Source organism: Pongo abelii, chromosome 10, assembly GCF_028885655.2.
Source record: "Pongo abelii isolate AG06213 chromosome 10, NHGRI_mPonAbe1-v2.0_pri, whole genome shotgun sequence".
Lineage (NCBI taxonomy): Eukaryota > Metazoa > Chordata > Mammalia > Primates > Hominidae > Pongo > Pongo abelii.
In genome coordinates, this window is record NC_071995.2 from 25,802,407 (window position 1) to 25,818,728 (window position 16,322).

Genomic DNA, 16,322 nt, shown 5'->3' on the forward strand with positions numbered 1-16,322 from the left:
CTCTCTCTACAACCTCATCTCCATCTATTTCCCTTCCACTCTGCTTCAGCCATGCTGCCCTTCTAATTCTAAGAACACACTCTTTTCCCTCCCTCTTTGGAAACCTTACACATGCTATTCCATCCACCTTGAAAGATTTTTTTCTCCTGTCCTCATTACCTCATTAGCCATCTTTAAAATGTGACATCTTCATGTAAGCATCCTCTAACTGCTCCTCCCTCAAATACATCAGAAACTTCTCTCATATGCTATATAATCTTCTGTGAAATACAGTTCCACAATTTGCAATCATAAATGCGGATAATTATTTGATTAATGTTGATCTTCCCTAATAGACTTTAATTCTTTGTGTGCAAAGTGTGTGCCTGTTCCACACACCACTGAATCTCTAGCAGTTAACATGGTGTCTGGCTCATAGTAGGCACTCCAGAAATATTTATTGATTACTGAATCAATGAAGAAACAAAACAAAAAGAGAAAGCAAAAATACAGAGCAAAGTAGATTGGGAGCCAAGGAAGGTCAACTGACAAGGAGGTTTAAAGCAGATAGAAAGAGCAATCCTAGAAGAAATCCATGAGTCAGACAGGGCCAGGTGTCAGAAGTGGCTTTTATGCACTGGCATGCTTCTGTATAAGCATTCTGAGAAGAGTTAATAGGGCTGATGTGTTGCAGATAGTTTGGGAGTCATCTGAAAAGCTCTGTTCAGCTTGAACCAGATCACAAGCAAATTATTCTTGAAAGGAAGGTCTCAAACATGAGCCTGAAAAGATAGAGTTGGAGACACTGAAGAGGCCCTTAGAAACCAGACTTAAGAATCTTAGTTGCATCCATGTGTGGTACCCAGTCACTCTGAATGTTTGAGAAATATTTCTAAATATTAATAGCATGTCAGGAGGATTGGCCTGATAGTGGTAAATAGAGCAGACTGTAGGGAAAGATACTAGTTTGGGGAACTTGCAATGATTCAGGGTGAGAGGGGTGAGTATAGAAGAAAGGGGAAAATGCAAGCATCATTTTGAGGGATGACTTAACAGGACTAAAAATATATTTTTCTATGTTACAATGAGCAAGAGCCCAGACTTCAGAATCAGTCCACTCTGGGTTCAAGTTTCAGCTATGCCACTCGCTAGCTATCCTACTTCGAGCAAGCTCAGTTTCCTTGGCTGTATAATGGGACAGCATCTGTACCTATGTCAGAGTTATTAGGAAAATTCAATAAAAATAAACTGCTTAGTACAATGTCTAGCAACAATTACTTATCAATCAACATCAGTGTCAACTGTGCTTTCAGGTGAGACAGGAGCAGGGGCGCCATGATGGTATAGCAGGGAGGAAACGATTCTTGGTGGACAGGTCTTCATGTCGTAAGAAGATAGCCACCTATGTTGTTAACTCCCGTCCTGGCTTCTGCGGGATCTTCCTTATAACCCATTTACCTTTCTAGCTTCTGCTCTGGACTCATGCCAAACACAATCTCTGATGACCCTTTTAGAGACCTCATCCTTCAAACAGATTGAACCATTTCTAAACTTTTGCCTGCAACATTTATTTCCAACTTGCCCTCTTATTCTAACCCTGCCCCCTAGAAGCAATCCTAGATACTAACTTCCATGGCTAAATACACCACTTCTCTGTTCCGAAGAAATATCGGAAAGATTATGTTGAAAATAAGTGCAAAGTTAAACTTGATTTTTAAGAGTTAACAGAGAATGATTATTTTTTTTTCCTCCAAGGATAGGTAATAGCATCAGATTCTGAAATTAAGCACAGCAGGAAGAAAGAGCCTGCATAGATTTCACAGAGTATCACAGGCCTCTGCAATAAAGCACTTAAAAATGCCTTGTATTGCTAATTCTTTACACAATCTCCTTTTATTTCCAAACAAGTATGAGGGGCTTGAGCCGTGAGACACGCATTGATGTTAACGTTGCACTGCTTGAATTACAGCCATTTTTCTACTAAAACTCTGGTTAGGTTTAGAATTACTTTTTACCTTCCCTCCCCCTGAATATATTTTTCAGATCAAATGAGTAGTTGCCTCTTCCAACAATGCTGAACCCACTTTTGCAGTCATTACCTTAGCAAACATCCTTCCCCTCAAGATTCCAATAACCAGGCCTTGACCTGTATGGGAAATCTGCCCGCTTAAAGATCTCTGGATCGCATGTCACTCTGGGAATTCTAAGTGAATGAGGGCAACTCTCTTCTCAGGCTGCTTTCAAGTTCCCATCTACCCCCAGCCCCAAGCCAATACTCTTCATTCATTCATTGAATTATTCATCAAATACTTATTAAATAGCTAATATTAGCAAGACACTGTGCTGGACACGCTGGTGGATTTCCATAACAGTAAAACGAAAGTGGAATTGTCCATAAAGCACTGCTTGGTAACAGACAAACAATCAGATGGAGACCTCACTGAACGTTAAATAGATTGTCTAAGAATGTACAGTTTTATGAAGATTTATTATTTTCACGATCACCAGTCTATTGGCTAGCATTTGTAAAGATTTAGCTTCTTTCTTTACAAGATATTTTTGTATAACATAAATGCTTTTTTCCCCTGTCCACGTGGAAGCTCTGTGGTTTGTTCAATAAATATTTGTTGAGTGCTACAATCATACGGAGAACAAAACAGATCACATGGAGAACAAATAGACAAGGTCCCTATCCTCATGCAGTAACTGTTATCCCAAGATAATAGACACAGAAGACTCATGTTTTGATCCCATACAAACCTTGGGTTAGAGTTTTTCATTGTTTATTTGTTTGTATAAAAGGCACTTTCCTGTAAGGACCATATTAGCCTAATTAAAACCCTGTCCTCGTCTTATCTCACCAGGACTCCTTTTCAGCCTACTCTTTCTCGCCTTCTCTAGCCATAGTAATCATAATCAAACTCTCCTAGTCTGTTTTCTACATGCTGCTCTCTCCTTCTGTGTGTTTTTATTCATTGATTAAACAAACATCTTTAGGCACCCACTATGTCCCAGACATTGTCTTATTTGGGATACAGGACTGGATACATACATCAACCTCTTGTCTTCTGTCTACTTAGTCTCCTTCAGTCTGGCCTGTTAAAAAGTTATTTCCAAGGCTAGAATACATATAACTGGCCCCAGGGCCCCTTTCCCCACTCCCCAACCCCTAGATTCCTTATGTCAGGTCCCCTCACTCTTGACTTGAAGCATGCCAATGTTTTATATACTCCAATTACTAAAGGCTCTTTAAATTTTATTTTAGAACTCCTAAAATCACATTATCAAAAAAAAAAAAAAAGTCTTTCTAGCAGTCCAACAATCAGTTGTGCTTTATCTTGGCACTACCACTATTCTGTGAGCATCTTACTTAAATTCCATATGCCATGTATATATAACTTACTACCAAACTAGATCAATGAATTTTTTATCACTGGTTCTCAAACTTTTATGTGCAAAAGAATCACCAGTCATGCTTGTTAAAAATGCAGGGTTACAGGGCTACACCCACAGAGATTCAGATTCTATATGTCTGGGATGAGACCCAGAAAGCCCTATTTTTAACAAATATCCCAAGTGGTTTTCAACTGGCTGACTGGATGATCACCTTTGAGAAACACTGTTCTGTAATTTCCTTTGATGTCAGTTTTTATGTATTCAGAATCTCTGCTTAAAGTCATAAAATACTTCCCCTTAAGTATAAGCAACATGCATCTGTGTGTTCAATGAATATTTTTTGGTGAATATAGGGATTAGTGAATATTTGATAATAAGCAACATTTAGAAATCACTTTATAGGCTGGGTACAGTGGCTCATGCCTGTAATCCCAACACTTTGGGAGGCCAAGGCAGGCAGATCACTTGAGCTTGGGAGTTCAAGACCAGCCTGGGCAACATGATGAAACGCCATCTCTACACAAAATTTAAAACAAACTCCATCTCTACACAAAATTTAAAACAAACTCCATCTCTACATAAAATTTAAAGCATATTAGCTGGGCATGCTGGCGCATGCCTGTGGTCCCAGCTACTCAGGAGGCCGAGGTGGGAGGATCACTGGAGCTCGGGCAGTCGAGGCTGTAGTGAGCCATGATTGCGCCACTGCACTCCAGCCTGGGTCACAGAGTGAGAACTCGTCTCAAAAAAAAAAAAAAGAAAAAATAAAAAAACAAGAAAGAGATCACTTTACAGCAAAGACATAGCTTTCAATAACTATTTCTCATCTCTTCCTCCTAACTGTCTCATGATAGGCAGGTATTGTTAGTGCTCCCATTTTACAGAGAGGAATCCCACACCAACACCTTGTGATGGAAGAGAATAAAAGCTGCAGAATCAAATAGACTGAAATTCAGGCAAAGACTGTCCCGCTCACTAGAGCTGAGGAAGATGGGCAAGTCACTTGACCATTGCAGTCTGTTGTTCATCTGTGAAAAGGTGCTAATATCCATCTGATAGGAGGGCTGGGAGGGTTAAATGAGATTATCCATGTACAGCATCTAGCACCCCTCCTGGAACACACTAAACACTCAAGAGCTGTTTGTTTTCCTACTTCCCCATCGTGCAGGGCTGCCTTGACTCAATATGAAACTCATCTTGCAAACTATGCTCACTCAGCAATCATGTATGCGGTTGCTGCTCTGTTTCAGGCATTGTGATTCTGCTAGGACTACAATTCAATGCCCTCAGGGAGCTTACCTTCTAATTGGAAATGTTTTATGTCACCCTATGGTTACCCCCTTCAAATCAGGCAGCAGAGTATTTCGAAAACCTTTCATTTCATGCAGTGAGTCCAACACAAGGTAGAGTGGACAGTGGTGCCATGAGAATAGAGAATTTGTGGTAAGAGAAAGGTTGAGAAAAGCACAGCAAGGAGTGATAGGTAAAAGGAGATAGGAAGAGAAGAGCTTCTGGGTGGCCCCAGGAAGTCTCTAAAAATAAATAGAGGACGTATGAAATTTCTTTACGTGCTGACAGATCTCTATCTGTTTGTTTCATGTGCATGAAAATTATCACTTTATTTCCTGGTTGGATGTGGAAAAGACACTCCTATTCGGTTAATAGAGAAGGTACGTGGAGATGAGGCTGAGAGTGAAGTAAGAAAATTCAAGACAGAATTATAAGAAATAGTATGCATGTCTTCAAAAGCAGTTCCCAGTGCAAGAGCACACTGATGAGACTGATTCTGCCAGACACATAGGAAAGAATGCCAATGGTGCACAGGAATACCAAGCATCACAAGAACGTGCATGCAAACCGCAGTCTACTCCTGATAGTACACAACAAACAATGTCAGCTCTTAGTAGTCCTGAATTACCCCAGTACACCTAGGCAGACATCGGATTTTGCCATAGTTCCTAAACCAGAATGGGGATGAGCCAGCAACTATGGAAGGTATAAACCTGCCACAATGGAGGATTAAATCGGAAGTTTAGTGAGAGGTGCCATCTAGGAAACACACTGTCAAAAGTATGAACATCTTTTTCTTTTCCTCTCACAAATGTAAGTTTGTCAGCCTTTTTAAGTAGAGACATTGAAGCAACCCGTGCTCACTCTTCAGGAAAAAATTATGCCAAAAGCTTCACAGTAAGCAGTCCTTATCCTGGGCACAGATTCCCTAGAGGAGTCCCTTGTCTGAGGAATGTGTCAAAAATTAGCTCTCTTTTCCTGCCTCCCACCCTCCTTGGATTCCAAAGTTGTCCCAGTGCCAGTTTCCCACAGTACAACACACAGAACCACCTAAAAATCTGGGTCAAAATATTAGGGGTCCCAGGAATCCTACTGAAACTCACAGGCTAAGTGGGCGTCTTCTTGTATCCAAAAAGAATGCTTCCTTGCATACACAAAAGTATTGCTCTCAATCACAATCCTGATTACCAGTCTGACTGAGTCTAAATGACGTGGTCTTCATCCTCCACCACAACCGCCTCCCCCCGACTCTGGCCCAAAAAAATAGCAACAACTCAATTCTCAGTCCAATAACGTCTTTTCTCAGATGTTGTTCTCCCAGTGGGTAGAAGAATGAACTACTGCAATGCCACCAGCTCCTCTACAGTTTCTTTTAATTTAAAGTTACAACAGAAGGGAAGAAAAGAGACTTTCTATTAAGGGACAACTCCCTGAAGGGGCTCTTAGCTGACAATCGAAGGACTGCTCATGGCAGTGATCAAATCTAAGGCAACAAAGTGCTGGTGGCTCTGTGACTCATCACAGCAGGAGCTCGCGCTGAGGGCCACTTGAGTTCAGTGCTTTGTGGTGCTGCAAGTTGGTTTAGGAACAGTAACACAGGGGAGCAAAGACTTGCAAGGTGTTTGAGGCTCAAGATAAAATGCAGACTTCCAGTGCGTTGCTACTCAACTGAATAGAAAGCCTAGAGAGGTAAGGAAATGAAGAGAGTTCTGCCTCATGCTTTAGGGCAAATTACCTGAAGATGGTCGAGGTCAGTTGGTATAGCTGGTGTACAGTTTATACTCTGATAAAAAATAAGGATTAATGGAAGATAAATGAACCAAGCTATTTTTAAATGATAAGCATTAAAGATGTTTGCTTGCATAAACAATGCCTTCCAATTATATGAAATATCCATTATTTAAATATATTTACAATCACCTGATAAAATTCATCTATAGCTTTCAGATGCATTTTGTGAGTACATTGAAAAGAGTGTAAAATACATTGGGCATTTCCTCCATGCCACAAACAGTACAATGGACTTAGAGATGATCTCGTATAACCTAATTTAATCCCAATTAGTGAGGTGATACTGCCATTACACTCATTTTGCAGTTGAGGAAAACAAAGCTCAAAGAAACTCAAAACTTGAAGAGACCTCAAAGAAATTGCCAGGTCTCATGTGTGTGAGTGTGTGTGTGTGACAGAGAGACAGAAAAAGAGAGCGAGAGACCAAAGCAAGTGTCCAAAGCAAGTGAAGTACTACTAAACTGGGCTATACTGCCAAACCACAGCTATACCATTCAGATCTCCTGTTTTGAGAGTGTAATTGACTTACTTCCCCAACTGCTTCCCCTATAGCTCTAGCACCACTTAGGCACGGAGGCCATGCTTCCTGTAGCTGCTCCCAGCCAATGACTGACAGTGAGGAATGCTGATACAGGCCATTCTTTGAAGATAGATGACTCTTCCAATGGCTGACTCTTATTTGCCTAGCCAAACCTTTCATGGGCTGCACTATAGTCAAGCTTCTTCCTACTCAATCCCCTTCCCTTGCCCGTCTCCTTGCATAAGTGTCAAACTTGCCTCATAGTCAAAAGGCTGTCCTGGCCTTGTCCGGCCCTCTCCCCTAATAAACTTCTTACATGTCTAATCCCATCTTGGCATCTGCTTCTTCAGGAATCCCAATTAACGCAAAAAAATACATTTATTTGCTGTTTTAAGAAGCCTTTCCTTTATCTTTGCTTAGTTGTACTGATAGACAAATTCTGTTTCATTGGGAAGAGAAAATAACAACTAATTTCTCCATGTTACTTTACATCACCTCTTCAAACCAGGCAATGGTATGTTTATGGTGCCTTTCTCCTTGCACCCAATTTAAATAAACAAACCAACCTACAGGTTTCTCTTTGAAGGACTGTTGACTCCAGAGAGCAAAACACTGAAAACTCAGATGGATTTCTTTTTCCACACGGACTTTCTGTTTATCCACAGGTACCATAACTTAATATAATGCAGAGGTGAATGACTATCAAAGGATTAAATCTCAATAAATTTTCCCTAGTTCATATTTGCTAACAGGAAATCAAAAAGATAACAAGAGGAGAAATCTACAGAATTAGGTCCTAAAGTTTTTATTCATCCTTACCTATTATGTCGGGTAAAAATGTTAATTACTGAAGGAGCACTTATATGAATAAAAGATAGAATTCACACTTGCACCAAATACAGCATCTTAATAAAATCACATTGTCAGAGATCATATACAGACGTTCACTGAATCACTATTTTAAAGTGTTGATCTCAGCCTCAAGAAAGTGATACATTTTTTCTTTTTAGACTCAAATAAGTTCAAAGTAAGTACAAAATGAAACTTCAAACGTTATTAATGATCAGAACCTAGACTCGACTGGGAGAGAGAGCTGAGTGTAGCTAACATTTATTGAGCACCTAGTTCATGACAGACACTATGCTAGGCATTTCACACATAGCATCTAGCATAATCCAAACAATACCCCTATAAGAAAGGGCATCATAATTTGCAGTTTAAGAGGTTAAGAAGGCCGGGTGTGGTGGCTCACGCTTGTAATCCCAGCACTTTGGGAGGCTGAGGCGAAGGATCACGAGGTCAGGAGATCGAGACCACTCTGACCAACATGGTGAAGCCCCATCTCTACTAAAAATGCAAAAGTTAGCTGTGTGTGGCAGCGCATGCCTGCAATCCCAGCTACTCCAGAGGTTGAGAGCTACTCCAGAGACACGAGAATCCCTTGAACCCAGGAGGCGGAGGTTGCAGTGAGCCAACATCGCGCCACTGCACTCCAGCCTGGTGACAGAGCAAGACTCCATCTCAAAAAAAAAAAAAAAAAAAAAAAAAGAGGTTAAGAAAAAAAAGAAGGTAGAACCCTGTAAGTTCAGATCTCTAAATAAAGTTTTGGATGAATCACAGACCTTCAAATGAGATAGCCTTTCTCCTTTCCTGGTTCCTTCCTGAATTCCCTCACTTCCAACAGTTTAATTGGTGTTGAAGTAAGAAAAAATGCCTTAAGCTACCAGAGAATACAAACTGAGTATCAAACTGAAGTCCGCTCATCCCTATGACTACGGTATTATTTTTACCCTATGTACATAGGATATCACAAAAACATAGAGTAGTTGAATGACATGTAGCTGAGCATCAGAGATACAATCAGGTCTTTGTTTTGGGGTGTTTTGTTTTTACTTATAATGAACTTTAAGAAATAGAAAATGAATGGACTTATGCTTGTAGAATTCAATGCCACCATCACTAGTACTCCCCAAGATACATTTTTATGGCTCAATTTTGAAGGATGGTTATTTAATGGTTATTTACATGTATTCAATTTTTCCCTAATTTTATCAATATGCTGCCCCTACTGAATGTTATCCTTAATTGCAAGTAAAATCATTAGTTGCCTATAAGGTATGATTTGACTAGTCCTGAAAAAGTCCTCAGGCATATAAATATTTCCTCCTGGCAGCTTTCCTTGATACCTGTAATTGCCACAAGTTTGTCTCTATGGAATTAGACGATCATAATAAACTGCAAAAATAACAGTAATATCATCTAGTTTGAGAATTAAACCATAATGAACTATTAGCAACTTTAAAATAATTAGCTTATGAGCCAGAGGTTAAATGGGGCAAACGAGGCAGGAATTCAGAAGGGCCCATCAAAGCAAAATGGACTGTCAAGGGCCCATCCTGAAGGTCAGGGTCCTCACTGGTAAAGCATTCAAAAGTCCCATGTAAGCAGCTAAAGGAGCAGGGCTTTGGAGGAAACAACCCCCCCACCTCAAAATTCCCCTAACTCATAGTTAGCCTACCTTTGACCCTGACTCAATTTTAAAGACAAGGAAATTGAATTTGGTAACATGTATTAAATAGTCCTACAGAAATGTCCCCATATGGCCTGGCTAAAACAAACTAAAAGTGCCTGATTATCTGTCCTTCTACTGAGCCCTAAGCACTCTATTTCTCCCCTTTTAAATATCAAAATTCATTATATTTAAGCAAAAGGTTAGATCTTCGCTTCATATTTTTAAAAACTTCACTTTACTCTTTTATTAATGGCAACTTTTCATGCAAACGAACTCTTGGTTAATTTAAGATCATGAAATTACTTCTCCACATCAGAAATCCCTCTCATAAATATTAGGTATGAGTGATTATTTACGTTACATCACACACACAAAGTAAACAACAAAGACCCCACTCACATTTGAGAATCATTTACTATTCCAACTCCCCAAGCTCCCCCAAATGGGAAATGGAATAACCAGACTGATCATAATTGGATTAAGAACCATAATTCTTTAATTCATTCATCAAATTGAGGCATTTGGAACAGTTTATTTACAGAGTTGTTTAGACAGTTTTGTGTGGTGTTTTTTAAGATAAACCAAAATGCCTTTCTGAAATAAGTTTCAGATCCCAAATCATTAACATATGAAAACCAAATGCAGACAATTTACAAATGGGTGTTTTAAAACAATGTTTGGAACAAAATTGGACTTTTATTTCATTAACTATCTACAAATCTAAGTTCAGGATATAATTTATTTGAAACAGCCAAGCACTTTCTTCGCCTTTAAAATAAATCTTCATTTCTCAGACTAAAAATTTTTGACCAGTGCGTGAGGGAATGCATTTGACTTCAGGCCTAGACAAATAAGTTTCCAGGTTACTCTCAAAACTCTAATTATAGCATTCTCTACCACTGAAGTTGATTGGATATTGGGTGAATCATCCAGGTTATGCCAATCAATTATATCCAACAATTATACCTGCTGGAAATCTAAACAGTATTCAACATTAGAACTCTCCGTTATTTGAAATCCAGTGTATTTTAGGAGATTAGGAAACATAAATTTTGTCCTGTAAGTTTTACTTTTTTATGTAATCTGAACATACCCTCAAATCAATGATTACTTATCACTCAGAAAAAGAACAGAGCTTTTCAAGAAGGCAGTACATACTGTAAGCATTATATCATATTTTAAACTTGCTTTGTAAGTAAAAAAAAAAAATTCTTTAAGCATTTAAACTCATTCCTTTAACTGGAAAAGGAAAATTTAGAAATTTAAATTCTCCTTATCACTCATAACTCACCCCCACTGAGGACAACCAAAAAGATGCCAACATACCTGAGTATAAACTTCACTCTTTTGCTATTTACTATTTATATACTCCACGGATAGCATCTTTCTAAGTGTATATTCATTTTTTTCTTTTACCAAACCACGTGTCAGTCTAAACAGGATGTGCACTTACATGTATAGAACTAACTTAATTTGAATTAGCCATTGGACCTCAAATGCCTAGTTATTTACCAAAGAGGTTTGGGAGTTTTGAATTCTGTATACAACATGCCATTCAACCAGAACTGTTTAAGCTCAACAACAAAACTAATACAAGCTTTCCGTATTAAGAATTGAAGTTTTTCCTGTATTAAGAGTTTACACTTGCAAGTCTGTGTCAGATTGGATCAATACTACCCATTCAAAAAGGCTACAAAATGAATTTTTTTTTAACCCACAGCAAACAAAAAACTGTTGATTCTTCAGGAACAAGGTTGTTAGAAGAAAGACCACTGGAAAGAAAGGGGGGAAAAAAGAAAGAATTTCAAGCAAGTATGCTACTATGTAATTAACACAAATAACTAAATAATTATGCACATCCCTTCCCACCCCCACAATTAAATGTTTTTAAACAACTCATGTGATGAAAGATCTACCTTTTAGGCAAACAAAAGCAATCCCTAGCAGTTTAAGGATTTAAGGCTGTATTGCATCAGTTTTAAGTGATGCTTATGATTTTTATCTTGTATAGTTCTGAGGAATAAACAGTTGATGGCATAATTTGCAGGAGAACTTTGCACAGTGCCTAAAAGAACTTCCACTGTAAGTACTTATGATTTTAAATCATTGTGGCTGAATTTATCTAGGCTTCTGCCTGGGAGCTATATTTAAATCAGGAAGAAGCACCCCTAGAAACTTTGTTCCATGTATCTGCATTTGAAACCAGATTCCTTCCCTATCTGAGCTAACAGCAATTCTCATACAGCTGAATTCCTTTAAAATTAGACAGATCAAAATTTAGCAGTTCTGTAAAGGCTCTAAGGAATCGTCCTCCTTTTAAACGCTATAAAAGTCAAACTTGAAAAACATTTCCGTATACTTTAAAGCCATCTGGCCCTTAACCTAATCACTCTTGGCCATCGAGCCTCACTCCCGTAATCCTGATCAAAAATTCTCCTCTGGTTTTCCTGATGGAAATGTCCATTGCCTACAAATCTCACATGTGCCTACTTCATTGGCCTGTTTGTGTCTGTGTGTGTGTTTTCAGGGTACTAGGGGCCATTATTTATGAAAAGCAAGGAAACAAATCACTGTCCAGTCCCTTTGCAGATTCCCATACTTACTGCCCCAAATCCCACAGATTTCCCTTGGTCCTGCCCTTGGCTAAAGAACTCTGCTGAGCCAGAAGGCAGTCCCTGGGGACATCTCCTTATGCCTTTCTTGACAAAGTCCTTTGGCTATCTGGGTATGTGAGGATCTCAACTGAGTTCCAGCAAATCCCTAAACTTTTGTAAGAAAGTACAGTTGACTGCCACCCAGAGTGCCTGGACTGCCTGGCACCGAGTGTAGGGCTCTGCATATTCACAGTATTCCTCGTCTTGACCTGCTTTAGCTGAGAAGGGAACACATTAAAATGAATTCACATTCATCACATTCTGAATTTAGTCACAGAAACCAACGTCTTCAGATATTCACCAGGGTCAATCTATTTATTAATATAGTCGCTTTGCAAAGTGTAGGGAAAATGACTACTAAAATATGTAAACAGTGCTTCGTGTGCATCCGATCAATACTCAACAAACTGCTGCTCTCCAACGCAAACATTTCCAAATCCAATTTGATTTCAACTCGTATAACCTCTTTTCATTGCTTCTTATTGCTGTAGCCCCAAAGTGCAAGCGAGATTTCCCAAACCCGCGCTTAAAGTGACACAACACGTGAGTGGTCTTCACTTGGTACACTGAGTGAGGAGGGGGAAAAAAGTAGTTGCAATTAAAATTAAAGCTTCCGGTCTCTGAAATCCCTAGAATCCTGAAGGATGAGACTTGTTTCCGAAATTCCGGGCGGGAGGGAGGGGGAGTGGTAGGGAGAAGGATTGCAGAAAGCGAAACAAAAAGACGAAAGAGTCGGGGGTTGGGGGTGACTAAGGTTAGGGGGTGGGCCAGGGATCGCTCTGATATCCTAGAAGGGTTAAGGGGCTTTGTCCAACTTTTAGGGTCTGGCCTTGGACATTGGCCGCGATGCCCAGCACAGCCCAGGGTTCTCCCCGCACTCCTGCCCTCCTCTCGCATCAACCACCTCCACCGCCACCACTTACAAAACAATACCAGCAACAGTACGCAGGCTTCCCAACAAAAATAGAAAGTTATCCCGTCTCCGGGTCGGGGTCCAAGCCCGCGCTCCAGGGTCCCCCGGCCAGCCGCCCCCGGGGATGACAGGGCCACTCCGCGCCTCGGGCCGCCTCCCACCTCTCCGTCACCCCCAGCCCAGTCCCCCTCCCTCTGTACTTGAGGAAACTCCGGCGGCGGCCCCCTCCCTCCTCCGCGGCTCTCCAGCTGGAGCCGGGAACGAGTGCTGAGTGGCGGGCCCGGCGAGCGGCAGAGGGGAGCTCTGCGCCTTGGAGGTCTGCCCACAACAACATCGGGACGAACAACAAAGTTAAAACGCAGCGATTCACGCACCTTACCCGGTCTCGTTAATGCCTCCTCCGGCGTGGGATGCAAAGTGGCACAGAGGCGGGCTGGGGGCCCCCGGGAGGAGACTGGAGATGGGTTTTGGTGGCTCGCCTTTTTCACTCTGTGTGTGTGTGTCTGTGTGTGTGCGTGTGTGCCGGTGTGTGTGTGTGTGTGCGCGCACGTGTCCCTCTCTCTCCCCCTGTCTCTCGCTCGCCCGCTCGCTCGCGCTCCCCGTGTTGCTCTCAAGGACGAGGTGAAATCCCTTTGCTGGTCATGAGGCGGCTTCAGAGACAAACAACACAATGCGAGTGCAAATAACAAAAGGCAAAAAGACAGTAGGAACAATGGGGGAGGCGAGGGCAGCGCACCAGCCGGCGGTCACCGCGGCCCGGCGCCCGCCCCGGGGGGTGCGGCGGGGGCGGGGGCGGGCGCGGGGGCGGCGCCGGGGGCTCCCGCTCCCTCCAGGTCGCCCCCGAGCTCCCGCAAGCCCACCCTGACCTCCTTCCTGCAGCTCGCCGCCCGGCCGCCCTCTCTATCCATCCGAAGGGAAGGAGCCCCAGAGTTTTCTTCCCCGTCTGCTGCAGAGTAACTAGATTGTAAATAACGCGGCGATTACCCACACCGTGCAGGAATTTTTTTTTTTTTTTAATCTGCCCTCCACTTAAAGGAGCGATAAAAATGAAATGGCAGGAGTGGAAGGAGCCAGGGAGAGCGGGATATCTCTAGATCTCGATGGAGCTCGCATCTATAAATACGCATTCATGTTTAGTCAAGTCCCTTTGTCAACTTCTTCCCGGCGCCTGAGCCTCAGCCGCTGCCCTGCGCCCAGGACCTGGCCCCTCCCGGCCCCCCAGTCCAGTGGTCAGGCGGTCGGGCGGGCAGGGAGGGCGCGCGCGGGGGGCTGCGGGGTCCGTGGAACCTTTCCGGGAGGCGAGCCGCGGGCTGCTGGGCGCGGAGGCTGGAGCCGCGAGAGGTTCGGCTGCTGAAGCGGCCACTGCCTCCCAGAGCCGGGCTCCGCGCCGCGCGTCCCCGCCGCCGCCGGCACTGTGCACCCACCTACTCCTCGGAGATTGGGGTAGGGGAGAAAAGTTTTGAGGCGCTCTCATCTCTGCCTCCGGGGTGGTTGAACTGGTTTGGTTTTGTGTTGAGCGAAGCAAAAAAAAAAAAAAAAAAAACCACCACACACACACACACACACACACACACACACACACACACACACACACACACACACACACCCCAACCCAATGCCCAAGAACCAGGGAATGAAATTTAGTGATATTTAGGGAGAAATAAGGCTGGGCGCTGGGCTCCGACTCTTTCTGCCGCGACACTTGACTGGGCGCGTGGAGCCGAGAGAGACCCTCAGAGTCCCATCCCCATCAGAAGAAACTCCGTCGGTGATGCCCTGAGCAGAAGCTGTGGGGCTGATTTAAGTGTGTGCTCTGACAGCTCCCGGGCTGCTCCGGCGCTTATCTCTTCTAATCTTACTTTCATTGACTTAAAACAGCTGCCGGTTTGCCAGGGGAAAAAAAATCCTATTAAATCTCAAACCAGGGTGGGGCGGGGGCGGGGGCGGGGGTTCCTGACAGTGATCTTCCCAGAGCTAGTGTCCAGAAAAGAGCAGGGGGAAGGGAGAGCATTCACGGGGGAGGCTTCGTGTTGGGAAGGGAGTGATGGAAAGGGGACTAAGGAAACAATTCGAGCAACACGTTTCTTTTCCTCGCTGTAGCCTTCTCTCCTTTTGCTTTTATGCCGGGGTGCGTGTTCTCTGTCCCCATCTCTGTAATTCTCTGCAGACGCGCAACCATGGACTGCGCCGCGTCCCTGGGCACCCCCAGCATTACCCAGAGTGCAACAACACCATCAGGAGATCAATGACCAGACTCTATTTATTCTTCACGCGCCTAGAAGAGCAGGACTCCGGAGGAGCTTGGGAGCGAGGCTCGGGGCTTGGCTGTGTCTGGGCGATCTCTCCCAGACTTTTTCGGGCTGATTTCTAAACGGCAGTTAGTAAGCAAATGTAATTTCTCAATGCATGCCACACATACCAATCACAATATATTCACCTAGGAAAGTGAGACATCCTTTCTACCCCTTTCCACCCTTTGTAGATTTGTTTCTGGAGGTGGGTTGCTAATACCTGAGATTTTACACTTGTGTAGGGCGGAAACTTTCCCGGGTGTTTGACGATTGATTATGTGGTACCTGTTTTCTAAAAACGGCTAAACACCTTTCCGTGGAACAAAAGTGAGAAATGTAAATCTAATAACTCAAGGCAAAAATTTCAAAATGTAAGCACAGCTATTATCCACTTCCACAAAGAAAAGCTTCCTCTTACACAAATATTTGATAGCATAGAAGCCCAGTAATTAAGAGAACAATCAAATAAGCTCAGGGCTTTCGTGGGGACTTTAAATTATCATCTGCCTAGAATTTATAAGCAGTGTAATCATTTGCTGCTTGGATATAACTCTGGATATGGCAATCTAAATGTCCATCCTTAACCAATTTTACTATGTTTTCCTAAGTATTTAATGAGAGAGATGGATAATAATAATATTCAAATTGCTGGTTCCATGTGGCTTCATCAACTGTGTGAAAAAATTCTGTGTGTGTGTGCATGAAACACATTTCCTATGTTTCCTTTCCTTACATTTTCTCTACCATGCAAGTTTCACATCGGAGCTACTTGCATATATGGCATAAGAATTCGTTGATGATCGTACTCCACCTTAAATTTAAGTGTTACTTTTATTCTAAGAGTTCCCGGTGTATGTTGAATGGTTTCTTCTCTTTTTGTTGTTGTTGTTGTTTGTTGAATGGTTTATTCTCATAATACATATGTAGTTGATTTACAAAGTTAGCTATTACTATGTCAGGCCCAGTTCTTTAAATA

General features: G+C 42.4%; 1 protein-coding gene across 7 annotated transcripts in view; it reads right to left on the minus strand.

Annotated features, from left to right (window-relative positions):
* SOX5 (SRY-box transcription factor 5) overlaps positions 1 to 13,800 on the minus strand; it is a 1,035,411-nt gene extending 1,021,611 nt beyond the window's left edge. For 5 of the 7 annotated variants that reach the window (XM_054526958.2, XM_054526959.2, XM_054526953.2 and 2 more), the window contains exon 1: positions 13,430 to 13,800. The gene's annotated coding sequence lies outside the window, so the exon portion shown is untranslated. The remainder of the gene's footprint in view (positions 1 to 13,429) is intronic. The other 2 variants (XM_054526954.2, XM_054526957.2) reach the window with 1 other exon arrangement.
* Positions 13,801 to 16,322: the final 2,522 nt, after the last annotated feature.